This window comes from Anomaloglossus baeobatrachus, chromosome 3, assembly GCF_048569485.1.
Source record: "Anomaloglossus baeobatrachus isolate aAnoBae1 chromosome 3, aAnoBae1.hap1, whole genome shotgun sequence".
NCBI lineage: Eukaryota > Metazoa > Chordata > Amphibia > Anura > Aromobatidae > Anomaloglossus > Anomaloglossus baeobatrachus.
In genome coordinates, this window is record NC_134355.1 from 90,057,846 (window position 1) to 90,085,064 (window position 27,219).

The 27,219-nt window shown below is 47.9% G+C and overlaps 1 protein-coding gene across 2 annotated transcripts in view; it reads left to right on the plus strand.

Moving 5' to 3' along the window:
• The window catches only part of PAK5 (p21 (RAC1) activated kinase 5), a 250,461-nt gene that overhangs the window by 40,718 nt on the left and 182,524 nt on the right, over positions 1–27,219 (plus strand). The window lies entirely within an intron of this gene.

Here is a 27,219-nt window from a genome sequence, read left to right on the forward strand (position 1 = left end):
AATATGTAATCGCTGGCTGGAGGCAGAGGAGGCCTTATCTTGGGAGACCTTCCTGCAGGTCATCCTAAAAGAACAATTCTTTGCCCAGTGCCCCGCTGAGATCCGGGAATGGGTGCGTGAGAGAAAACCAGCGACAGTGGAGGAAGCTGCTGCTCTCGCTGATGAGGCTCTCACCATCAAGCCTCAGTGGAGGGTTCTGTTGGAGGATGGAGAGACGCCTAACAGCTCCACAACACCGGATTCCCCCAGTTATTCTGTCCCCATTGTTCCCCGTTCCTCTAAGCCACCACATGTTGATACCCGTGTTAATGTGCCTCCAGTTGCTTCTACTGCACTTTCTGGAATACGCCGGGGAGAGGAAGTAACAGAGCGCAGGTGTTATGTTTGTAGGCATCCCGGGCATTTGCAGGCCTCATGCCCAGCCAGGCCATGGAGGAATCATCCTCAAACCCCTACAGCACCTTCAGGTGGGAGCCGGCCTCCAAGTTCCCCTACCCCTTACCCAAGAGGACGCCTTGGATGGAGGGAGACCCAGCTCAGATGCTATCAATGTGGACAGCCAGGGCATCGGCAAGTCTCCTGCCCAGCTGTTCAAATGTGGACTGATCCTGCGCCCAATCAGATTGTTAATTATTTACAGCCCAGCGCCATGGAGGAAGATGTGGCACCGCTATGTGAGGACTGGCCTAGTGACTCAGCCCCCCATGTTGCACCACCAGGAGTTTACGGGGTGCGACCTGCAGTTATGACGACTTCTGCTCATCGAGGTAAGCACTTGCAGGAGGTTGTGCTGGATGGACAGAGACTTGTTGGATTTTGTGACTCGGGTGCTTTCCTCACACTGGCTGATCCCCGAGTGGTTCGGCCTGAGGCAATCCATAGAGGACCTGGGATTGTCATTGAACTGGCTGGTGGACAATGGAGGACTATTCCCACAGCCACTGTGGATCTGAGCTTTGGTTTTGGGGTCAGGCGATGTGTGGTTGGGGTGATGGGTGGTCTGCCTGCAGCTGTTCTTCTGGGCAATGATGTGGGAGAGCTACGATGCCAATTCGTGGCTGCATGAAGCCACATGTAAGTAACGCTCTGCCTGTGTGTACTTAACCAGTGACCTGTAGAGGTCCCTAGTACGTACACAAGTTGGGAGGGGGAGGGATTGTGAAGATGTAATTTACCCTCTCACTGTATATGCTGTACAGATTCCTATTTCAAGCTGGGTTCATTGTCTTATTTGAACTACTTCTGTGTACATTTCTATTGTTGTAGGTAATCACCCCCTAAAATGCAAGGTTATATCCTCTTGAGGCACTTCCATCCCTGGGAGTAGGGGGAGGTGGGCCTAGAGTCCAACTAGTGTAAACTCTGCTTACCTGGGAGATTCAGGCAGAGTGAGCTGAAACTTGAAGGGAGCAGGAGCTCCAGCCTGTGTGGCTGTGGACACGGACGGAGCTAGGCCTGTGTGGCGGCCCGTGGGATTGTGTGGAACTCTTTGGACTACTGTAAGGACGATTGCTTTGTAATCCGGTCCGAGGATTGTCGGGAAGGGCCCCCGAATCTGTTTTACGTGGACTTATCGTGTGCTGTTCCAGTGTTCTTGTGAATAAACCTGTTGGATCGTTCCTCGGCCTGTTGTCTCTCCTTGCTCTGCTGTACACCCCGTCACAAGTGCCTTTTTGTGGTTTAGCAGCGGCCCCGGAATGCAGTATATAAAATATAGGTCAGGTAAAGAGAAAACCGGTTTAAATGCCGCGCTGCATTTAAACCGGTTTTCTCTTTACCTGACCTATATTTTATACACCTGATGGTAGCGTGAACCCTGTGGGGTTGGAGTCTCTGGTCCTGTCCCCGGCTCTCTCTTTGCTACTGAGTCTTCGGATTCTTTAGCATCAGCAAGGTCCTTGATGGTCCCCTTTGCTGTGCAGGTATTAACAGTTCGGCTTGAAGCTCTTTCCTGTCCTAGGGTCCTGTACCCCGTCGGTGCGTAGTTCTCTGGGAGTACTCCACCGGCAACTATACCTCTCCTAGGTACCAGATCACTGTCAACCCGAGTCAGGATGCTCCTCAGTCACACCCTCCACCTTCACCTCTGCTGTCAACTCTAGACCGACTTCAACTGACTACCTTCCACAGTCTGCCCCTCCCACCTGGTCAACTAGTGGACTGGAGTGGCTCCACCTCTAGGCGGCCATCCATGGTCCCACCCTAGCTAGGTACCATTGTAAGGGGGATTTTTGGAGAAAACTGGGATTACCTGGGTTTTTGGTGTTACCGGCACTGGGGTTCTGGGTCCCTAAGGGGGTAGGCCCTGCATCCTTGTGGGGATGAAAAACCTTGTAGCACCCTGAGGGGTTTAGAGGCGCTACATTATCATCCTGTATATAAGAGCCCAGGCCGCTGTGTAGAGCGTAAAAATGACTTTATAATACTTACCTTAACGGTTGGTACTGTGCAGACGGGTCAGATGGGTGGCTCTGTTCTCTGGGTGCGGTGGCTCCTCTTTTGGTCATCTTTGTCCTCCTTCTTCTGAAGCCTGGGTGCATGACGCGTCTTACGTCATGCACACAGGTGGGCATTGAGGTCCCGCTCATGCACATTGCAATACTTTGATCTGCCCTTCTCAGTGCACCTGCGCAGGACTTCAATGCCGGAGAGTGTTGATGACGTAAGACGCGTCATGCACCCAGGCTTCAGAAGGAGGACAAAGATGGCCGAAAGAGGAGCCGCTGAGACACAACACAGAACAGAGAACAGAGACACCCATCCGACCGGACTGCATCGCACCGACTGTTTAGGTGAGTATTATAAAGTGTTTTTTATGTTCTACACAGCGACCTGGGCTCTTTTATACAGCATGTTAGAATGTGTATATAAGAGCCTGGTGATGGTGGCCGCAGCGTATAGTCACCAAATCTGGTGACAGGTTCCCTTTAAGCCAAGAAGCGTACACCCGGCTTCAAAGGCGCATTGACGTAACCGAAATGAGCAGAGTGCATGTGCAAGATTTCTCGGAGCTGATGGTGATGCCGCCTCTTGGAAATCATGTTATTACGCCCTTGTGCAAAAAAAAGAGCTGACTAGTCAGGGCAACTAACACCTTGACGACTAGTCAAGGCCCTAATTACCATATGGACGGCGGGGTTTATAAGTAAGTTTATTATACATTCGTATCAGTGATCAACGTTATACAGGGCTGGTTAGGAAGGGAATTTTGGGCATATAGGTATGAATACTGCTGGGTTGGAGTGGTGGGGGACCTGGGAGGTTCCCTTTAAGATATTTGTGTATTTGAAAGGTGTTTTAAAAGAGCAACTTAAAAGGGTTAATGACAGTAAGAAGTGCTAACATATCCAGACAGAGATGAACACATTTTTAGGTTAAAAAAATCCGTAGGTTGTAAAAAAAAAAACAGCTTTTGACCAGAACATCACTTGTTTTTAACTTTGTTACATATGCATGGCATCATTCCACCTTGTGGGTTGTTACAGCAAATACTGATGAGAGAAGGAGGTGAGCTGTGCCGCCTACCCACTACAGGAATATCCCTGGAACAAATGTTCTTCTGACTCACATGGAAGATAACTAATGTTAGAGGAAAAAAATGTGAGCCGATGTGAATGTACGGGATACATATGGCGCTTTGGTATGAACTGTCGTCTGTCATGTTTTTGAAACGTGACAGAAGATAAGATCAGTGCAGTCTGTGAGCTCCGGCTCCTCGGATGGGCAGGATGGACGGGCACACTGCACCTCACCAATGGACTTCCATGGCATCAGCAGGGTCAACCCACTCCCCACAGGGTGAATATTTTTTCTTTTATGCTCATTTGTTTTTCCCACCCTTTTTTCAGAGACCTAGCTATTTTTTTTGTCTATTTAGCTGTATGAGGGCTTGTTTTTGTGGGACAGGCTATAGTTTTAAATTACACTTTTATACTATAGTGTGCTGAAAAGTGGGAAAAAAAGCAAACTGGGAAAAAAACCTAAAATTACGGCGTTCGTTATCCAGTAAAATTCACCTACAACGTGATTTTTCAGGTCTGTACAATTACAGAGATACAAAACTTCCATAGGTTTTTTGTTGTTGTTTTTGTTTTAGTAGTTGAAGCAAATTCAAAACTTCCTAAATATCAAATTTTGTTTGTTCTTTGACAATTTTTGAGCTAAGTAAATTTTTTTATTTTTCAATCAGAGCTATGTAAAGGATTTTTTAAAATTTCTTTGTCATTTTATGGGTACAATATCGGGAATATAGGACTTAGTTTGCATTTTATTGCAAGTTTGAAAGGTGAAATAGTGAAAAAAAAGTCAATTCTGGCATTTTCATCATTTTCATCTGGGGCGGCCGGCGCTGCTGTGTGCTGGGGCGGCCGATGCTGCTGTGTGCTGGTGCTCGCTGCGGGCAGAGAGGCACTGGCTATTCTGAAGATGTCAACTGTGCGGGCTTCAAAGAAATGGCAGCCGGAGTCTACGCTTGCGCAGATGAGAGCTTGAGATGAGAGCTCCATCTATGCACACGCCAACTCTGGGTGCCATTATTTGAAGAACTTACCACTGACAACTTCAGAATGGTGCGTGCCTCGCTACCCGCCTGCCGCACAGAGCCTCCCTGCGCACCCCCACCGCAGAGAGCAGGGCAGCCCACCGCACAGAGCCTCGAAGCTCGCCTGCTGCACAGAGCAGTGCGTCTTAGAATCCGAAAAATACGGTAATTCATATTTACAGTAGAGTGCAAAAGATTTAGGCAGGCGTGAACAAAATGCTGTAAGTAGGAATGCTTTAAAAAATAGAAGCGTTAAAGGGAGGGGTCTGAAGGCTGAAGAAAATTTCTTCTAAATCTCTGTTTATTTGTTGCCATAATCTAATAATTTTTAATATGGCTGCAGTAAAAATTCCCTACCATTCTTTAACTACACTATCTAACTGCTATTGAATTTTTCTTCCTTACAGCTTGTGTGATGATGTTTCATTTCAAAATTCCCAATGCATGCTGGGATACTCAACAAAGCGTCATTAGGAGGCAGAGGCTGTGGTCACTGATAACTGATTTGATATTTTGATTGCAAAGGACGGTTACAGCAAATTTGCTTTGATTTAGATTTATATTTTGTTCATTCACTTCGGATTTTATTAATTGATAAAAATAAACTATTGACACTTCTATTTTTGAAAGCATTCTTAATTTGCAGCGTTTTTCCCACACTTACTTGAAACTTTTGCACAGTACTGTATGTTTTTTAATTTTTTTTTTTCTTCCGGTATATGACAAATTACAACCTGTTCTCACATTCCCTAATAGCTCAGTGTGTTATTAGGTTGATTCCTAAGTGAAAGGTCACTGGTTCTAAACGACGAGCAGCCATGGAAAAGGTTCCTCAAGGAAAGAGGAACAGCATCATCCAGCTCATAGATAGCGGTCTCTCAGCCAAGAAAATTGCCAAACTGCATCATTGATGGAATATGACATGAAGTCTATCCATCCATCAAAAGCCAAAAGATGGACGTCCAGGCAAAATATAGAAGTCAACAAGTCGGCTCATCACATGGTCTATCAGTTCTGAAGTGAAAAACACGGCCGTGGAGGTGGTTCGTATGCTTCGTGGTAGTGAGATCACAGACAACCATGCAAGCACCGTGCGAGGCACGTTATGTAAGTCTGGAATAGTGACCCGAAAAAAAGGTGAAGAAGCCTCCACTTCAATATCATCATAAGAAGCGTCAGATCGAGTTTGCAAAAAAGTACAAAACGTGAACAGTGAAAGATCGGAAACGAGTAATTTGTAGCAATGAGATGAACGTCAATAGACACACTGCCCGTGGCTTGCACAGGGTTTAGCATCACTCATACTCAAGCACAGCGCTGCTCGCTTGAGTGTTTTGCACTCGTAAGTCACTTGAACTTCGAACTCGAACCTTGTTTTTTTTGGTAGTCGGTTTCCGAACCTCAAATTTCAGGTTCGCTTATCTCTACTGTAGTCAAGATTGTCTGGTGCTGGATTGGCCCCCACAGTCCCCAGACCTCAACTCAATTGAAAACTTGTGGGTAAAGTCGAAGAAAAAGCCTTAGGCCCGTTTCACACGTCAGTGAAAAACAGTGATGTTTTTCACTGGCGTGTAAAACACGCACATGTCCCTCCGTGTGCCGTGAATCACGGCACACATGGGTTGTCTAAGTGCAATCCGGGCTCCGTTCTCCGTGGCCCGTGATTACACTTAGAAATCAACTCACCTGCACCCGCTCCCGCTCTCCGTGGTGCTGATCGCTCCCATGGTGCAGCATCTGGCCGGCGCTGACCCCTGCAGCAGCTGCTTCCGGGTCGGCTGTGTCGTGCATCATGAATTTGCGTGACAGTAATCAGCCGGCTCAGAAGCAGCAGGGAGAACGGGCTGCAGAGGACATCGCTGAACGCCGGGTGAGTTAAAATGTTTTTTATTTTAGAAGCACGTTTTTTTCTGGCACGTGTTTCACGGACCACACCACTGCGTGGTCCATGGGACATCAGTGATGCCAGAAAAAAATGGACATGTCTCCGTGCAGCAATCACGCACACGCGGGTACGCCGCACGGAGACACGTGCAGTGACAAATCACTGACGTGTGAGCAGACCCATTCATTATAATGCGTCTGCGTATGTCAGTGATTCTGGTACGTTTAAAAAAAAGCACAAACGTACCAGAATCACTGACGTGTGAAAGGGGCCTTATATATACTGAAGTGAGTGCACCAGTATGCACCAACATTGGGAATGTGTACAAGACATCTAAGTGTTAAAGAGTTTCCCGTGCAGCCTTGGGCCAAACTTTGGCCCCCACTTCTGCCATCTTAGTACACCTATCTGCCCTGCCAGAAGTCCATTCACATGTATTACATTAGCTCCTATCGCTTTCAGAGTTGGAACTTAACATAGAAGAGTAAATCACCAGATTTATAATATTGTTCCATACAGAGATGACATATTACCTTGATGTTAACTCATTTCGTTCTATGTTACCAATTAATGTGATATTATTTTATTTATAGACCTTTTATAATTGCTGCGTGAAATACCAGTTTTTCCTAGCTCACTTATGGTAAAATTACATTGCAAATATATGCAGGTTGCCTGTTATCTCCATGGAATATCTAAAGCCCGCTACACACGCTTCAATATATCTCACAATCCGTCGTTGGGGTCAAGTTGTAAGTGACGCACATCCGGCATCGTTTGTGACGTATCTGCGTGTGACAGCTACATGCGATCAGGATTGAACGCAAAACCGTTGATCGCAAACACATCGTATCATTCTCTAGAATTGAGCGTTTTGTTGCAAGAACCTAGTCAATTGTAACGTGTGACATCCCTCATACGATTTTGTTGTCTGATGCTATGTGCGCAGGTGTGCGCTCTGCACCGCAGCTTAAAAAAGGTCTGCTTCAGAGCGCAGCTGAAAAGCTGCGTTCTGAAGCGCCTCACAATGTCTGTCATTCACTAATCTCTGTCAGTCCGTCACTATCTCTGTCCCTCACTCTCTGTCCATGTCAGTCTATCCCCCTCTCTCATATACTCACCGATCCCCGATCCCCGGCGCTGCACGGCATTCACACTGCTCCGGTGGCTTTTACTGTTTTGAAAAAGCCGGCCGCCCATTAAACAATTTCGTATTCCCTGCTTTCCCCGCCCACCAGCGCCTATGATTGGTTACAGTGAGACACGCCCCCACTCTGAGTGACAGGTGTCACACTGCACCCAATCACAGCAGCCGGTGGGCGTGTCTATACTGTGTAGTGAAATAAATAATTAAATAATTAAAAAAAACGGCGCGCGGTTCCCCCCATTTTTAAAACCAGCCAGATAAAGCCATACGGCTGAAGGCTGGTATTCTCAGGATGGGGAGCTCCACGTTATGGGGAGCCCCCCACCCTAACAATATCAGCCAACAGCCGCCCAGAATTGCCGCATACATTATATGCGACAGTTCTGGGACTGTACCCGGCTCTTCCCGATTTACCCTGGTGCGTTGGCAAATCGGGGTAATAAGGAGTTATTGGCAGCCCATAGCTGCCAATAAGTCCTAGATTAATCATGTCAGGCGTCTATGAGACACCCTCCATGATTAATCTGTAAGTTACAGTAAATAAACACACACACCCGAAAAAATCCTTTATTAGAAATAAAAACACACACATATACCCTGGTTCACCACTTTAATCATCCCCGAAAAAGCCCTCCTTGTCCGGCGTAATCCAGGATGATCCTGCGTCGCATCCACCGCAGCTGCATGGAGGTGACCGGAGCCGCAGCACACACAGCCGCTCCGGTCACCTCCACACAGCAAATGAACACAGCCGCGCGATCAGCTGCTGTCACTGAGGTTACCCGCTGTCACTGGATGCAGCGGTGGATGCAGCGGTGGCCGCGGGTAACCTCAGTGACAGCTCAGCTGATCGCGCGGCTGTGTTCATTTGCTGTGTGGAGGTGACCGGAGCGGCTGTGTGTGCTGCGGCTCCGGTCACCTCCATGCAGCTGCGGTGGATGCGACGCAGGATCATCCTGGATTACGCCGGACAAGGAGGGCTTTTTCGGGGATGATTAAAGTGGTGAACCAGGGTATATGTGTGTGTTTTTATTTCTAATAAAGGATTTTTTCGGGTGTGTGTGTTTATTTACTGTAACTTACAGATTAATCATGGAAGGTGTCTCATAGACGCCTGACATGATTAATCTAGGACTTATTGGCAGCTATGGGCTGCCAATAACTCCTTATTACCCCGATTTGCCAACGCACCAGGGTAAATCGGGAAGAGCCGGGGTACAGTCCCAGAACTGTCGCATATAATGTATGCGGCAATTCTGGGCGGCTGTTGGCTGATATTGTTAGGGTGGGGAGCTCCCCATAACGTGGAGCTCCCCATCCTGAGAATACCAGCCTTCAGCCGTATGGCTTTATCTGGCTGGTTTTAAAAATGGGGGGAACCGCACGCCGTTTTTTTTAATTATTTAATTATTTATTTCACTACACAGTATAGACCCGCCCACCGGCTGCTGTGATTGGGTGCAGTGTGACACCTGTCACTCAGAGTGGGGGCGTGTCTCACTGTAACCAATCATAGGCGCTGGTGAGCGGGGAAAGCAGGGAATACGAAATTGTTTAATGGGCGGCCGGCTTTTTCAAAACAGTAAAAGCCGCCTCAGCAGTGAGAAAGCCGTGCAGCGCCGGGGATCGGGGATTGGTGAGTATATGAGAGAGGGCTGCTAACTTCAGTTACTCAGGAGATTAGCGGTCACCGGTGAGTCTTCACTGGTGACCGCTAATCAGGACGCGACACAGACAGAGCCGCAGCATCACAATGAAGTCGGGTGAAGTTCACCCGAGTTCATTCTGACAGTGCGGCTCTGTCTGTCTGCTGTCATCTGCCATTCAGCTCTGCTACATGGCTGTCTGTGTCTGCTGTTAGCGGCCGTGTAGCAGAGCTGAATGGCAGATGACATAGTAAAAACGCATCCCACATTACACACGCATTACACACGCTTGGCAAGTCAATAAATAAAAAAAAAAAAAAAAAGGTGCCCAATGCATACGTCACAGAACACATGATCTAAAGGATCGCACACAAAATTGACCAATTTAACATAGACTACTAACGCACGTGTGACAGCAAATGAACGACCAACGTGAAATCTCATAGATCCCGTATGCAACCTGGGCGTGTCACATCGCAAATGCGATTGTACAACTAATTGCAACGTGTAAAGTGGGCTTTAGGCTAGTGACTTCAAGCTGATCCTCAATCAGTGAAGCAGCAAATAATGTGCAAATGTTATTAACAAATGCACAGAAGAAAAGGGACAGAATCCGAGATTTCTCCTATAATATGCGTCCGGAGTCAAAAAGTCAACTGCACAAACCCAATGTATCCTGTGGACATATCTACGTAAGGGAGTGCGACTATATAAATGAACCATGCCTTTGACTAAGGGCTCAGTCCAGGGCCGGCTCCAGGTTTTTGTGGGCCCTGGGCGGAAGAGTCCCGGTGGGCCCCATCCACACGCAGACACACACATACGTACACATACATATACATATTTAAAGACAAACTCACAAAAATACGTATAGAACTGACATATCTATACAGTCATATACACTGACATACATAGATACACATCATACATGCATACAGACACACACAACACAACTCTGCTAGATACATACATACAGACACACACAGCTTTGCTGGATACATACACACATAGCTCTGCTACATACATACACACATAGCTCTGCTACATACATACACACATAGCTCTGCTACATACACTCATAGCTCTGCTACATACACACACAGCTCTGCTGGATACATACACACATAGCTCTGCTACATACATACACACATAGCTCTGCTACATACATACACAGCTCTGCTACATACATAGCTCTGCTACATACATACATGAATCTGCTACATACATACACACATAGCTCTGCTACATACATACACAGCTCTGCTACATACATACACACATAGCTCTGCTACATACATACACAGCTCTGCTACATACACACATAGCTCTGCTACATACATACATGAATCTGCTACATACATACATAGCTCTGCTACATACATACATGAATCTGCTACATACATACACATATAGCTCTGCTACATACATACAGACATAGCTCTGCTACATACATACACACATAGCTCTGCTACATACATACAGACACACACGTAGCTCTGTGGGGCCCACACACACAGCTCCAGGGGCCAGCACATACAGCACCGGGGGGCAGGGCATACACCTAAGGGGGAGAAGCCCATACAGCTCCCCAGGGCCCATAAATCGGGGGCGGGGAGGGCACATACCTCTCAGGTCACGGTGGAGAGGGGGCCCACACAGCGCCGGAGAGGGGGCCCACACAGCGCCGGAGAGGGGGCCCACACAGCGCCGGAGAGGGGGCCCACACAGCGCCGGAGAGGGGGCCCACACAGCGCCGGAGAGGGGGCCCACACAGCGCCGGAGAGGGGGCCCACACAGCGCCGGAGAGGGGGCCCACACAGCGCCGGAGAGAAGAGCTGTGCTGGGGGTCGCTGGCTGGCACTGCAACTCCTTCATCTGTGGGACTGAGCAGGCCGGTCGGTAGCTCCGCCCACAGATGAAGTTCAAACCAGGAAGTCTGCGAAAAGGACGGCGCTGCAGATTCCTGCCGAGGACTGCGGAACTCGGCCCGGGGGCAGCAGAACTAAGGCGAGGGGGCCCCGGCCAAGGGGCACCAGAACTGACGAGGCCGAGTGGGCCCCCCCGGCTCTCCAGGGCCCCGGCATTTGCCCAGGTATGCCGCGTGCTGACGCCGGCCCTGGCTCAGTCACAAGTCCGATTTTCGCGTACAAGTGCTTGCTGTGGTTTTCACAGATAGCACTCGTACCTGTGATGGTCTATGTGACCATTCACATGTCCGTAATTTTTCGAGGACTGTAGAGTCTGCAGAAAATTACGGAGACATGACTGATTTTGATCGGAGTGTCAGATAAAAACGGCAATGCAAGTCTATTGGTCAGTGAAAAAAATCGGACCACACTTGGATGACTCGGACGGTTTTTACAGACTGTCATAATGGTGAAAGTGGGATTTTTTTATTATTATTTATTTGTAAGCTTACAAGAAAAACAGATGACAATTAGACCACACTCTAGTCAATCTCTGATCAGAATAATTAGTCTGTTTTTCTCGTATGTGGAAAAATCGGACCTGTGAACGAGCCGTTAGTAAAACTTTAAGGCTACATGTCCATGATGAGTTGAGTTTTTGATGTTGCAGACTTTTTGCAGCATTTTTACTGAGGCTACCATCACTCCGTGCCTTTGGTATACGTGCACTTTTCCAATATGACAAAGATCCAAAATGCATATTTGTTGTATATCTGAAAAACAGAGTGAAAGTAATTCAGGGAACAAGTGTCTTCTGATCTGAGCCCAGCCGAGCACATATTGAGAATTCTGAAGATACAAGTTGTCATCACTCTCCATCCACCATTCAGGCTTTAAAAGAGGTTGTGCTTACTTTTCATAGGGGGTGTACTCATTTATGCTGACCAATTTGTATTGCGCTTTTAGGATATATAATGCATATGGTATTTGCATTAATTTAGTTTAATCAATTATGATTTTAAAATCTAATACTTGCAGATCTTTCTTACATTATATTCTGTAAGACGTTTGGTGTGATTAGTGTATGCAGCGTTTTACAGAATGTGTTCTCTGCTGCCTTGTTGTTTGACAGATGAATAACTGATTTGCTTTACAAATGTAGAAGACTGAATATTGTGTAGCTATCGAGCGATTACAATTTATTCTGATGTTTGTATTCCTGTAATAGCATATTCAGCATATTTTCCCTGTAGGTCTTAAGCCTGCTTTACATGTTACGATTCTGCATACGATATCGTATGCGATCGTAACCGCCCCCATCGTATGTGCGGCACGTTCAATTTTGTTGAATGTGCCGCACAAATGATTAACCCCCATCACACGTACTTACCCGTCCATACGACCTCGATGTGGGCGGCGAACGTCCACTTCCTGGAGTGGGAGGGACGTTTGGCGTCACAGCGACGTCACGCGGCAGCCGGCCAATAGAAGCGGAGGGGCGGAGCTGAGTGGGACGTAAACATCCCGCCCACCTCCTTCCTGCCGCATTGCTGGCCGGGAGCCACAGGACGCAGGTAAGATCTGTTCATCGTTCCCGGGGTGTCACACACAGCGATGTGCGCTACCCCGGGTACGATGAACAATCTGACGTTCAATTTATGAGGAATGAACGGCGTGCGTGCGATGAATGTTTTACCGTTCAACCGCAATCGCACGTACCTGTCACACACTGCAATGTGCCTTACGATGCCGGATGTGCGTCACTTACGACGTGACCCCGCCGACACAGCGTTAGATATATTGTAGTGTGTAAAGCGGGCTTTAGTTGGGAAAGGTGGAGGTGATCGATGAAAACTCAAATATTGTGAAATTTCGTATTAGCCTAATGTCGGTGTCCATTCGTTAGGCATGTGTCATGATGGACAGTTGTAAATGGAGTCTTGTTTTTTGTTAACAGGAACATGTAAGTGGGTTTGGCGTAATCACCAGCATAGTATTATACTGCTTGGGGTTTTGCATTTCAAACATGCTCATGTCAAAACTTGATGCTTTGGCATTAAATTTGACCTGTCACTAGCTTGAAAAAAAAATGAGTTGAGTACCTTTTAAAAATTATTATTATTATTGTTTATTTATAGAGCACCATTGATTCCATGGTGCTGTACATGAGGGGGTTACATACAGAATACATGTACACGTTACAATAGACAGACTAGCACAGGGGGAAGAGGGCCCTGCCCTTGCGGGCTTACATCCTAAAGGATTTTGGGGAGGAGACAGTAGGTGGGGTGTAGGTGGGGCGGCAGCTCCGCACGGTGGTGGGGCGGCAGCTCCGCACGGTGGTGGGGCGGCAGCTCCGCACGGTGGTGGGGCGGCATTTAAAAATCCCTAAGCTCCCTTGATTTTGATGCTTTTCTTCATTTTGATCTTTGTCACTCCATTGCAGAGATATTCACATTTGTTTATTCTGGAGTGCAATATGTGAAACCTCTGCTTATAGTTCAACTGAGCATTTCTATAAAGTCTTCTCTTAAGGTGGCGTCACACGCAATGACGGATCTAACGATATATCGCCGGGGTCACGGATTCCGTGACGCAACATCCGGCATCGGTAGCGACGTCGTTGCATGTGACAGCAAGGAACGACCGTTACCGATGGAAAATACTCACCTTATCGTCCATCGTTGACACGTCGTTCCTTTTTAAAATATCGTTGATTGTAGAGGACGCAGGTTGTTCATCGTTACCGAGGCAGCACACATCGCTACGTGTGACACCTCGGGAACCACGAACTACAGCTTACCTGCGGCCGTCGGCAATGCGGAAGGCAGGAGGTGGGCGGGATGTTTACGTCCCACTCATCTCCGCCCCTCCGCTTCTATTGGCCGGCCGCTGTGTGACGTCGCTGTGACGCCGAATGTCCCTCCCCCTTCAGGAAGAGGATGTTCGCCGCCCGCAGCAACGTCGTTAGGGAGGTAAGTACGTGTGACGGGAGTTAACGACTTTGTGTGCCACGGGCAACTAATTGCCCGTGACGCACAAACGACGGGGCGGGTGCGATCGCACAATATATTGGCTCATGTGACGCCGCATTTATACCCCTCCCTCCCAAACACTGACAATCACAGCTCGGCGGAGATTAATTCTGCTAGACTGCTGTCACACAGATTTTTGCACAAAACTCGCCAACTGTCATGACAGCGCCAGTCTCTGTTCACTTTGTAGAGTCTGACACTCCATTCGATGGTGTTTCTGATCAACTCAGGCAGACTTGGGTGTTGAACTGCTGTCTGCTCATTCATAGACAGGTTAGCAAGAGTTGGCCTCTACTAGCCTGCTCATTAGGCTTTTTGATCACATGTTGTAAGGAAGCCAACCACATCTGCTCCTCTCATTTTTAGGCTGGAGGAAATGTACCTACGCCAACTATAGTTTATGCTGTGTTGGTCTGTGAGTTTTTGTGTCCCAAATTTTCTGGAGAAAGAGTTGCTTTGTGCTTGATGTTGTTGTGGAGTTACCCATTGTCTTGTTATTTCCACCCTGATCTTGTTTTCCTCCTAATTTCTTATTGTCTTATACTTCTGTATGTGTGTGCTTTGTGACAGAGTTTTGGTTCCCCTGTTTGTCTATTTCTGTGGGTGAAATCACACTCCTGTCCCGGAGAGAGGGAGAGGGTTTAGGATCAGGGCTGGTCAGGAACAGGGCCAGGAAGGAGACTCAGACATCCCCACCATTAGGGGTGTCTCTGAGAATAGGGATAGCATAGGGCCCCCAAGTCTGAGGATCAGCGTAGGGGCTCTGGTTTCTCGCTATCCCTATAGTCCCTCATGACAACTGCTAGATCAGCGACTGATTTGTGATTGGCAGCATCCGGAAGGTAGGACTGAAAGTGTACACCCCAGAGAAGACTGTGAAGAAGCACCCAGTTAAGGCTAGGTTCACATTTCCATTGTTTTGCATCAGTCACATGCGTTGCTTGACGCGTGTGACTGATGCTTTATACAACGGATGACAAGAATTGGAATTCATTGTCATGATAAAGCGGATTCCGTTGTAAAACAAGAGAGAACGATCAGCCGATCGTTCACAATAGCCGGCCGCTGGCTTTTGAGAGTGATCAGCTGATTTCCTGGCCACTGGCTTTTGAGAGCGATCAGGTGATCGCTCTCAAAAGCCGGCGGCCGGGAGATCAGCTGATTACACACAGAAGCCGGCCGCCGGGTGATCAGCTGATTACACACAGAAGCCGGCCGCCGGGTGATCAGCTGATTACACACAGAAGCCGGCCTCCGGGTGATCAGCTGATTACACACAGAAACCGGCCTCTGGGTGATCAGCTGATTACACACAGAAGCCGGCCTCCGGGTGATCAGCTGATTACACACAGAAGCCGGCCACCGGGTGATCAGCTGATTACACACAGAAGCCGGCCGCCGGGTGATCAGCTGATTACACACAGAAGCCGGCCACCGGGTGATCAGCTGATTACACACAGAAGCCGGCCGCCGGGTGATCAGCTGATTACACACAGAAGCCGGCCACCGGGTGATCAGCTGATTACACACAGAAGCCGGCCGCCGGGTGATCAGCTGATTACACACAGAAGCCGGCCACCGGGTGATCAGCTGATTACACACAGAAGCCGGCCGCCGGGTGATCAGCTGATCATTCAGCCGCCGAGAGAGAGAGACATTCATTTGAATGATTAAACACAAAATTTGAGCATGCGCAGTGAAAACAAAAGGATTCCGCTGCTCAAAAAACGTTACATGCTGCGTTCCTGCCACCCGATGGTCAGGCGTTCCACGACTGATCAGTCGGGCGGCGGATGCAACGCAAGAGCCTCAGTTGCAATCCGCCGCTCATACAAGTCTATGGGAACAACGGAATCCGCTAAACGGATTGCGTTGTTTATCAGAGCGGCAGATTGTGACTGATCATAAACAACTGAAATGTGAACCTAGCCTTAAACCATAAGCAGCAATTTCACATTCACAATTTGCACAAAAAGCAACAAATGTGAATATCTCTACAATAAAGATACATAGCGGAAAATGGAAAAAAGCTACAGGATTGGAGCAGCTGGGGGATTTATATATATATATATATATTTTTTTTACCAGATATGTAACTTTTTTCAGCAAGTGAGGATCTTCACTTTATGTAGTAAGAGTTTTTAGTCCTGAAGATGAGACCAGCAGCAGCAGAGAGATATTGATTGAGCAGATGAAGCAGAGGATAGTACAGCTTGCCTCACTGTGTTTGCTGTTTTTTGCTCAGCTTCATCTTTGTGTAGAGGATGTCCCCGCTGCCTCCAGCCTCATTTTCTGGGCAAAGTACACATTTTGACATGGGCATGTTTGGTATTCAAAATACCAGTTGCATAAAAATTGAGGGGTTTTATTGTCTCCATGCTTATTGAGTTTCTTTTTAAAGGTAATCAGTCACCTGTCCATCCACCTATACTAAAATCCCAAGCAAGGAGAGCACTAATTAGAAAAGCAGCTAAGAGGCCCATGGTCACTCTGGAGGAGCTGCTGAGATCCACAGCTCAGGTGGAAGAATCTGTCCATGGGACAACAGGTCTCACTCAGAACACCGTATAAGGGTCCCGTCACACGTAGCGACATTCCAGCAATCCGACCTGGCAGGAATCGCTGGAGCGTTGCTACATGGTCGCTGGTGAGCTGTCAATCAGGCAGATCTCCACAGCGATCAGAGACCAGCCACCAGCGATCCGTGTAACGACAGTTAGTAGCTAAGGTACACATCGGGTAACTATGCAAAGCGCTTTGCATAGTTAGCTAATGTGTACCATGGTTACCAGCGTACCGTCGGTTCCCTGCACATTCAGATTGTCCCGCCGTCAAACATGGCGATGCGTGTTGCACAGCGGGAGACCAACAAGCAAAAAATGGTCCTGATCGTTTTGTAACGATCAGCGACCTCGCAGCAGGGGCCTGCTCGCTGCTGCTTGTGACACACAGCGATAATGCTGGCGAGGTCGCTGATACGTCACAAAACCTGTGACGTTTCAGCGATCTCGCTAGCGATCTCGCTATGTGTGATGGGGGCTTAACTCAGACAATTGCTATCTGGTGTTTTATCGGATACCACTTTTACCAATCTTATTCTAGGCAACACTACCAATCAGCGTTTTTTTGCTCATGCTGATTTGACATGAGAGAAAACGTGCAGCATGGCATGAGTGCCAGCGCAAATTGGATGGTGTGCACCTGTTCAAGTCTATGGGTGCGTGGAAATAATCGGACTGTACTTGGATGACATTGAAGTGCAGTCCGATTTCCGCGAACCCACAGAATGGAGAAGATGGAGAAATTTTGTTCTCCATCCTCCTCTGACAGTGTGCTGCACACTAAACTGACACTCTGATCAAGCTGGGATCAAAGTTTGATTGGAGTATCATTACCATAATCGACCTGAATTTCTCGCATGAGAGAATCTTTAATTGTGTGACCCTAGCCTTAAGGGGGCTTTACACGCTGCGACATCGCTAATGCGGAGTCGTTGGGGTCACGGAATTTGTGACGCACATCCGGCCGCATTAGCGATGCCGTTGCGTGTGACACCGATAAGCGATTTTGCATCGTTGCAAAAACGTGCAAAATCGCTAATCGGCGACATGGGGGTCCATTCTTAAAAATCGTTACTGCAGCAGTAACGAAGTTGTTCCTCGTTCCTGCGGCAGCACACATCGCTCCGTGTGACGCTGCAGGAACGAGGAAGCTCCCCTTACCTGCCTCCCGGCTGCTATGCAGAAGGAAGGAGGTGGGCAGGATGTTACGTCCCGCTCATCTCCGCCCCTCCGCTGCTATTTGGCGGCGGTTCAGTGACGCTTCAGTGACGTCGCTGTGACGCCGCACGGACCGCCCCCTTAGAAAGGAGGCGGTTCGCCGGTCACAGCGACGTCGCCGGACAGGTAAGTATGTGTGACGGCTCTGGGCGATGTTGTGCGGCACGGGCAGCGATATGCCCGTGTCGCGCAACAGATGGGGGCGGGTACCCACCCTAGCGATATCGGGACCGATATCGCAGTGTGTAAAGTAGCCTTTAGTCGTACTCTCCACAAATCTGACCTTTGTGGAAGAGTGACAAGAAGGAAGCAATTTTTGAAAGCAAGTCATAAGAAGTCCCATTTGTGTTTTGCAAAAAGCTATGTAGGGGACACAGCATGTGGAAGAAGGAGCTCTGGTCAGATGAGACCAAAGTATAACTTTTTGGGCTAAATGCAAAACTCAGGAAACTAACAATTCAGATCACCCTGAAAAAACCATCCCCACCGTCAAACATGTTGGTGGCAGGCGTATCATGCTTTTCTTCAACAAGTATAGGGAAGCTGATTCATAGGAAAATGGATTGAGCTATGTACAGGGTAATCATGGAGAAAATATGGCTGCAAAAGTCGAGACCGGAGTATGGGTTCACATTTCAGCAGGACCCTAAACAGACTGCCAGCTACGATGGATCATTTAAATCAAAGAATATTCTTGTGTTTGGCCCAGTCACTGCAATTGAAAATCTGTGGCAAGAATTTAAAACTGTTGTTTACAGACGCCTCCATCCACTCTCACTAAGATAGAGCTATTTTATAAATAACAATGGGCAAATATTTCAACTTCTAGATTTGCAAAGCTAATAGAGACATCCCCGAAAGACTTATAGCAGTAATTGCAGCTAAAGGTGGCCCTACCAAGTACTGACTATGGGGGGCTGAATACAAACGCACCTCACAATTTTCAAATTTATATTTTTAAAATGTTTAGCGAACCATGGATCATTTCTTTTGCAATTCACAAATACTTACGGTACTTCTTACTGTTGGTATGTCACATAAAACCCCAATAAAAATATATTTAACACTAGAAGTCCCAGGAATTTTGCGCTCCATAGGGTTCCAATGGTAGAAATGTCAAATGACCCCTCTCTAGGACTTCTAGTGTTAAGGGATCTTTCCTCAAACAAATGTTAAAATCTGAAGGATTCTTAAAATTTCCGTGTCACTGGTTGGAATGTTGAAAGTGATCTCTCGTCACTTATAATGCATTCGGACACCTTTATAATTGTCACCCACCATCAGCAGTGCAGTGATAATATTATAAATCTTCAGATATTTTCCCAGGACAATGGCCCAGCTATCCTTTGTTCCATTTCCAACCCTGACCAACAATAGTAACCACGGTACCAATCCAATTAGAGGAGACATACCGCTCTTTGTACCGTTTTATCCTTTAAATGCCTTCAAAAGCGATGTTTCATTTCATCTTGTATCCTTTGTCATGTGGGGCGGCAGCATTGTCTGGTATTGATGAAAATTGTTTAATTGTTAATATTACAGAAACTGTATATAAAATCCATTTCAAATCTTCAGGCTTAAATTGCTCTAATTTGCTTATAACTAACAACGAAACTGGGAGTAAAGTAAAATCCAATTTGCGAAATACCAGAAAATGATCAGAGCAGGCACACAGTGTGTATGGGTACTGTGCAATCTCTGATAGTGTCCCACGGAGTATGTAAGACTAGGAAGCCTACTGTCCTCATCAGAGGATGTTCCTCTGCACAAATTGACTAAAATAGGCAATTATGAACAGGAGAATGGTTGTATGGAAATAATATTTCCTATTCCCATCTCCAAGATCCTATCCCAATATGTAGTAGGTGTAATAATAATATTTACATATATCTTCAATCAGAAATTTAGTATAGTTCTCCTGATATAGTCATGTCTCTTACCTCATGTGCAGGGCATTGCAGCTTAGGCCTCTTTCACACATGTTTTTTGCCATCAAGCACAATCCGGCGAATTGCGGATAAAACAGATCCGGCATCTGATCCATTCTTTTCCTCATAGATTTGTATTTGTGCCGGATTGTGCCGCATGGCCTCGTGTTTCATCCGCCGTGCACCGGATCCGGCAAAAATTGTCTGTGCGGCTGCCGGAAGCAATTTCCAAAGGAACGTTTTTTAGGACCAGCGAAAAAACAGAAGCCGTCCGTCTTTTTTTACAATGGAAGACTATGGGCGCCGGATCGGTCGTCATCCGTCAATTGACGGAATCAGGCGACGGATCCGTTTTTTGTTTCTGGGCATGCCCAGACGCTGTGTATATTCACTTCTGGTCAAACAAAAAAAGCTCTCTGTCTGTCTGTCAGTCTCTCTCTCTCTCTCTGTCGATGTCAGTCTCTCTCTCTCTGTCGGTCAGTTGGGCTCTCTCCCTTTCTCTCTATCAGTCGGTCTCTCGGTCGGTCGGTCTGTCTCTGTCGGTCTCTCTCTATCGGTCGGTTGGTCTCTCTCTCTCTGTCGTTTGGTCTCTCTGTCGGTTGGTCTCTCTCTCGTTGGTCTCTCTCTCTGTCGGTCGGTCTGTCTCTCCCTCTCACCCCCTCTCTCATACTCATCGATCACCGATCACCAGCGTGGCGCGGCGCTGCACAGCTGTCACACTGCTCCGGCGGCTTCTCCTGCTTTTGAAAATGCCAGCCGCTCATTATTCCATCTCATATTGACTTTTTCCCCCGCCCACCGGCGCCTATGATTGGTTGCATTCAGACGAACGCCCATGCTCAGTGACAGCTGTCTCACTGCAACTAATCACAGCCGCCGGTGGACGGGTCTATATCTTGCAGTAAAATAAATAAATAATTTAAAAGAATGGCATATGGTCCCCCCAATTTTGATACCAACCAAGGTAAAGCCACATGGCTGAGGGCTGGTATTCTCAGGATGGGGAGCCCCACCTTATAGCTGTTTGGTGTGCCTTGTATCTGCTCTGTCTTGTAGCTGTGTGCAGTGTCTTGTAGCTGTCTGATGTGTTTTGTAGCTGTTTGGTATGTCATTTAGTTGTGTGGTTTGTCATATACAGTAACTGTTTGGTGTGTCCTGTAGCTATGTGTGCCGCCCCCGTGCCAGCAGCCGGCGCCGCTCGGATCCGTACCCGCTGTGTGGCTCGAGGGATCCTCCGGACCCGGGGGTCACGCGGACATGCCGAATGAGAAGGGGGACGTAGTTGTATGGCCATGACCGTATTTGGTTTGTGACACCACCCACGGTGTGTAGTGAAGTGGGACACCACCGCTGCTGTGATGTGATACCCGGGGGAGATGTAATGGCAGCCAGATGTTAACCCCTCCGTGGATAGGGATGGTTGCCCCGGGGGCCCAGTGTCTCTATGCAGGGTATGGTGATGGCAGGGGCTTGCGCGCCCGGACGTACCAGGGGATGTTTGGTTACTCACAAGTAAATGAATCACACGAGTCTTTTGGTAAACCAAGGTGCCGGCCGCCGCGGCTGGTCGTACTCTGGCTCCCACCCGGGCTGGTGGTCGCCGTCTTTTCCTCTGCACTGGTTGTGGTTGTGTGTTTGGACTTCCCGGTATGGAACACGGGAGTTCGCTCCCGGCTTGCTGTGTGCCTGAGGAGCCGTGCCCGCTGACGTTGACCCGTGGGATCTATGGGCCCTGGCGGTTGCCCTATCCCTATCTGTGGGTGGTTGTCTGCTTTTGGGACTTTGGTTGGGACAGGACCTGTAATCCTGCCCTCAATCGGTTGATTAGCTAGGCCGTTGGTTCCGGTCCTGGCTTGAGAGTCCGAGTACCCCCTCTGTGCATGGTTTCTGGTCAGGTCTCCGGTGTCGGTACCGGTGGGCTTCAACCCTGCTCCGGTCCTCCTCGGATCTGCCGAACCATCTTCCCATCTCCTGCTGATGGAGACCACCGTTTGCCACCTAGCCAAGGTACCAGGGCTCCGACCCTGGCACCGTTCAACTTGAACTTCTCCTCCGCTGGAGCTACACCTAGCTCCAGCCTAAACTCCTGTCAACTTGAACTACAAAAATAATCTGCTTGCTTTCCCGCCCCGGGCTGTCTAGACCCCAAGGTGGGCGTTCCCTAACTGCCTGGTCCCGCCCACTGGTGTGCCTGTCTTGCCCGGAGGGGGGGGTGACTAGGGTTTCAGGTCAGCTGTGTGTAACCTAGGTGAGGGAAGGTGTTATGCGGGGGCCTATTGTGTGACTACCTGGTTTTGCCAGGGCGTCACATAAGGGGTGTGTCATGTAACAGTATGCTGTGTCCTGCAGCTGTCTGGTGTGTCCTGTAGCTGTCTGATGTGTCCTGTAGCTATCTGGTGTGTCTTCTAGCTGTCTCGTGTGTCCTGTAGCTATCTGGTGTGTATTGTAGCTGTCTAGTGTGTCTTGTAGCTGTCTGGTGTGTATTCTAGCTGTCTCATGTGTCCTGTAGCTATCTGGTGTGTCCTGTAGCTATCTGGTGTGTCCTGTAGCTATCTGGTGTGTCCTGTAGCTGTCTGGTGTGTCTTGTAGCTGTCTGGTGTGTCCTGTAGCTATCTGGTGTGTCCTGTAGCTGTCTGGTGTGTCCTGTAGCTATCTGGTGTGTCCTGTAGCTATCTGGTGTGTCCTGTAGCTGTCTGGTGTGTCCTGTAGCTATCTGGTGTGTCCTGTAGCTGTCTGGTGTGTCCTGTAGCTGTCTGATGTGTCCTTTAGCTATCTGGTGTGTCTTGTAGCTATCTGGTGTGTCTTCTAGCTGTCTTGTGTGTCCTGTAGCTATCTGGTGTGTCCTGTAGCTGTCTGGTGTGTCCTGTAGCTGTCTGATGTGTCCTGTAGCTATCTGGTGTGTCCTGTAGCTATCTGGTGTGTCCTGTAGCTATCTGGTGTGTCCTGTAGCTATCTGGTGTGTCCTGTAGCTATCTTGTGTGTCCTGTAGCTATCTGGTGTGTCCTGTAGCTGTCTGGTGTGTCTTGTAGCTGTCTGGTGTGTCTTGTAGCTATCTGGTGTGTCCTGTAGCTATCTGGTGTGTCCTGTAGCTGTCTGGTGTGTCTTGTAGCTATCTGGTGTGTCCTGTAGCTGTCTGATGTGTCCTTTAGCTATCTGGTGTGTCTTGTAGCTATCTGGTGTGTCTTGTAGCTATCTGGTGTGTCTTCTAGCTGTCTTGTGTGTCCTGTAGCTATCTGGTGTGTCCTGTAGCTGTCTGGTGTGTCTTCTAGCTGTCTCGTGTGTCCTGTAGCTATGTGGTGTGTCCTGTAGCTATGTGGTGTGCCCTGTAGCTATCTGGTGTGTCCTGTAGCTATCTGGTGTGTTCTGTAGCTGTCTGGTGTGTCTTGTAGCTTTCTGGTGTGTCTTGTAGCTGTCTGGTGTGTCCTGTAGCTGTCTAGTGTGTCCTGTAGCTATCTGGTGTATCCTGTAGCTGTCTGGTGTGTCTTCTAGCTGTCTAGTGTGTCCTGTAGCTATCTGGTGTGTCCTGTAGCTATCTGGTGTGTCCTGTAGCTATCTGGTGTGTCCTGTAGCTGTCTGGTGTGTCTTGTAGCTGTCTGGTGTGTCTTGTAGCTGTCTGGTGTGTCTTGTAGCTGTCTGGTGTGTCCTGTAGCTGTCTGGTGTGTCTTGTAGCTGTCTGGTGTGTCCTGTAGCTATCTGGTGTGTCTTGTAGCTGTCTGGTGTGTCTTGTAGCTGTCTGGTGTGTCTTGTAGCTGTCTGGTGTGTCTTGTAGCTGTCTGGTGTGTCCTATAGCTGTCTGGTGTGTCCTGTAGCTGTCTGGTGTGTCCTGTAGCTGTCTGGTGTGTCCTGTAGCTGTCTACCCCCCATGGTTCCAGTTCCAAATCAACAGTGTCACTGACATCCGCACTACAAATCCCAACCACACCTCACACCAGGGTTGGACAGACACATCAGTGGGTTGGTCAATTTGGAGCACGGCCGCCCACTTAGGAGTCAGGCAGACTGGTGGGAGGGAGGACGTCATTTTGGAGTCAGCACTCAAAGTGAGTGGGAGTTGAGTGGTATCCCTCAGAGAGTGAGGAGCAAGAGAGTTGGAGCTCCCAGGGAGGCGACAGGTTGGGTCGCAAACGGTGGTCCGGGACCACAGGAGTCGGGGACCGGTATTAGGAACACTGGACAGGAGTGTAACAGACGCAGTCTAGGGTGACTGTTGGCACAAAAAAGCCCAGCCACCTTACCGGTACCGAGCACGGCGGGGTACAGGACCCTAGATCAGGAAAGAGCTTTAAGCGCCCTGGTAATTAACCTGTGAAGGATAGTCTCTTTATGAACTTTCCCCAAGAGCTCAGCGATTGGAGGCATCAACACAACGCGGGGAATAGGGGTCTCCAAAATACACAACCCACTAAAATCCCAAGTGCCAGCCACCAAGAGCACAGCTGCCATACACACGGGTAGCGGGGCCCCGAAAGCTTCAAGCCGAGGGAGCCACAACGATCAATCAATTTGTGCACGGAGGCAGGGCTCTAGACTTACCAAGTGACACTGGTGGTTTCGGGACCTGGACGGGCTCCCCCGTAGAGACTGCGGTGCCTAGAGACTTTGGTTTACCATCTGTGTGAGTGTCTGCTTATTCCACCTGATCCAGCACCATGACTACCGCAGTGAGTAATCTGACCCCTGCACCCTGCTTCCCAAGGCCAAGCCACCCGTTCACCAAATTCCCCACTGACCGGGGCCTTCCCTACCTGCGGAGGGACTGACATCTGACTGCCCCACACCATCTTCTTCGGTACTCCCTTCAGCAGTGGCGATACTCACCTTTACCGCAATCCGCAGGTGGCGTCACGAACATTCATCCCCTGTAAATATCCCCTTACATTTGAAGTGGCCGGAAGCCCCCGGGTCCGGAGACCCTCGAGCCACAGCAACCCTGGACCGAGCAGTTTGACTGCTGCTGGGGCGGCACATTGACCTATCCTTAGTCTGGTGGGGGTTAAAGCTCTGATACCGCCACCTATCAACAAATTTAAAGTGTTGTGGTGCACTAAAAGTAGCAAACTATATATAAATATGTATGCAGTGATGAAAATAAGTATTTGATACACTGCCGATTTTCCAAGTTTTCCCACCTACAAAGAATGGAGAGGTCTGTAATTTTTATTATAGGTACACTTCAACTTTGACAAACAGAATAAATAATATATAAAAAAAAATACATTGTATGATTTTTAAATAATTAATTTACATTTTATTGCATGAAAGAAATAATTGATACAATAGAAAAACAGAACTTAATATTTGGTACAGAAACCTTTGTTTGCAGTTACAGAAGTCAGACGTTTCCTGCAGTTCTCGACCAAGTTTGCACACATTGCAGCAGGGATTTTGGCTCACTCCTCCATACAGATCTTCTCCACAGCTTTCAGTTTTCGGAGATGTCGCTGGGCAATATTGAGTTTCAACTGCATGCAAAGATTTTCTATTGTGTTCAGGTTTGGAAACTGGCTAAGCCACTCCAAAACCTTGAAATGCTTCTTACAGAGCCACTTCTTAGTTGCCCTGACTCTGTGTTTTGGGTCATTGTCATGCTGGAAGAACCAGCCACGACCCATCTTCAATGCTCTAACTGAAGGAAGGAAGTTGTTGGCCAATTTCTCGCAATACATGACTACATCCATCCTCCTTTCAATACAGTGTAGTTGTCCTGTCCCCATTGCAGAAAAGCACCCCCAAAGTACAATGTTTCCATTCCCATGCTTCACGGTTGGGATGGTGTTTTTGTGGTTGAACTCATCCTTCTGCTTCCTCCGAACACGGCAGGTGGAGTTGATACCAAAACGTTCTATTTTGGTCTCATCTGACATTACCTTCTCCCATGCCTCCTCTGGTTCAAACGGACCTGGACATGTGCCAGCGTAAGCAGTGGAGCCTTGCGTGACCTGCAGAATTTGAATCAAAGATGGCGTAATGTGTTACTAACGGTAATCTTTGAAATGGTGGTCCCAGCTCTCTTCAGGTCATTGACCAGGTCCTCCTGTGTAGTCCTAAGCTGATTCCTGACCTTTTTCAAAATCATCTTTACTCCACAAGGCGAGATCTCACATAAAGCCCCAGACCGAGTAAGTTTGACAGTCATCCTTTGTTGTTTCCATTTTCTAATAGTTGTGCCAACAGTTGTTTCCTTCTCACCATGCTGCTTGCCTATGGTGCTGTAGCCCATCACAGCCTTGTCCAGGTCTACAATTTTGTCCCTGCTGAACTTAGACAGTTCTTTGGTCTTGGCTATGGTGAAGAGGTTGGCGTGTGTGATGGATTGAGTGTTGGACAGGTGTCTTGTATACAGTTAACAAGTTCAAACAGGTGCAATTCATACAAGTAATGAGGGCAGAATAGCAGGACTTCTTAAAGAAAACCAATCACCAGGCTTTTGATATATGAGGTAAAGGCAGCACCATACTAGCGCTAAGATGCTGAATCCAAGCATACCTGTTGTAGAAAGGTCGGATGCTTGGTTGATGAATTTTTGTTGAGGCTCACATCATAGTACCCTTTATGTAGCAGACTGCAGTCACATAGGCAGCCACTATTATCCACCCTTGCATATTTTGCTTTTCATTGCCTAGCGGTGGTCCTTCAACACTGAAGATTTCAGTTAGATTTCCATGGAGCATTGATGCACGCTCTAGACTCTTTAAGGATTTTACCATGATTGAATATTAATTGGAAAGTTTCTGTTTCAGCCTCCTGGTGACCTAAGAAGAAAAGAGATCCCATGCTTCAAAGAAATGTCCCTAATTTGTAGTAAACAGTTAAAAGGTACACAGTAAACAATAAATGGCACCTTTGACTTCATTAGCAACACTGCATGGCTGACAGTAAATTTTAAGTTAAGCATGGTGTCGAAAAAAAAATCCTACAACTACAGGAGTCCCGAACCTTTGGTTGTCCAGCTCAAGTCTAGCAATGTGAGACTGTCGGAGCATGCTATAGGGTTATAGTTTTGCAAGAGCTGGAGACCCATAGGTTATGGACTATTTTCCTAGAATATCTCATATTTTTGTTTTCATATATGAAAAAAAAACAACTTATACACCTATTAAACGATACTCTGCCTGCATAAGGCCCTGTTTACACACGCTATTGAACTCGGAGACAATCCCGATGTACCACAAGGCTGTGATGTATCCCAAAACTCATACAGTGGAATACACTCAAACTATTCAATTGAATAGCGTAGTTGTCTACACCTTTCTGTATATTCTCATGTGACATGTACTGACCCAATGGAGGTCAAAAGGCATTCTTATCGCCTTGTGATTGCAGCCCCATGGATAGGTTTGTACGCTGAGAGC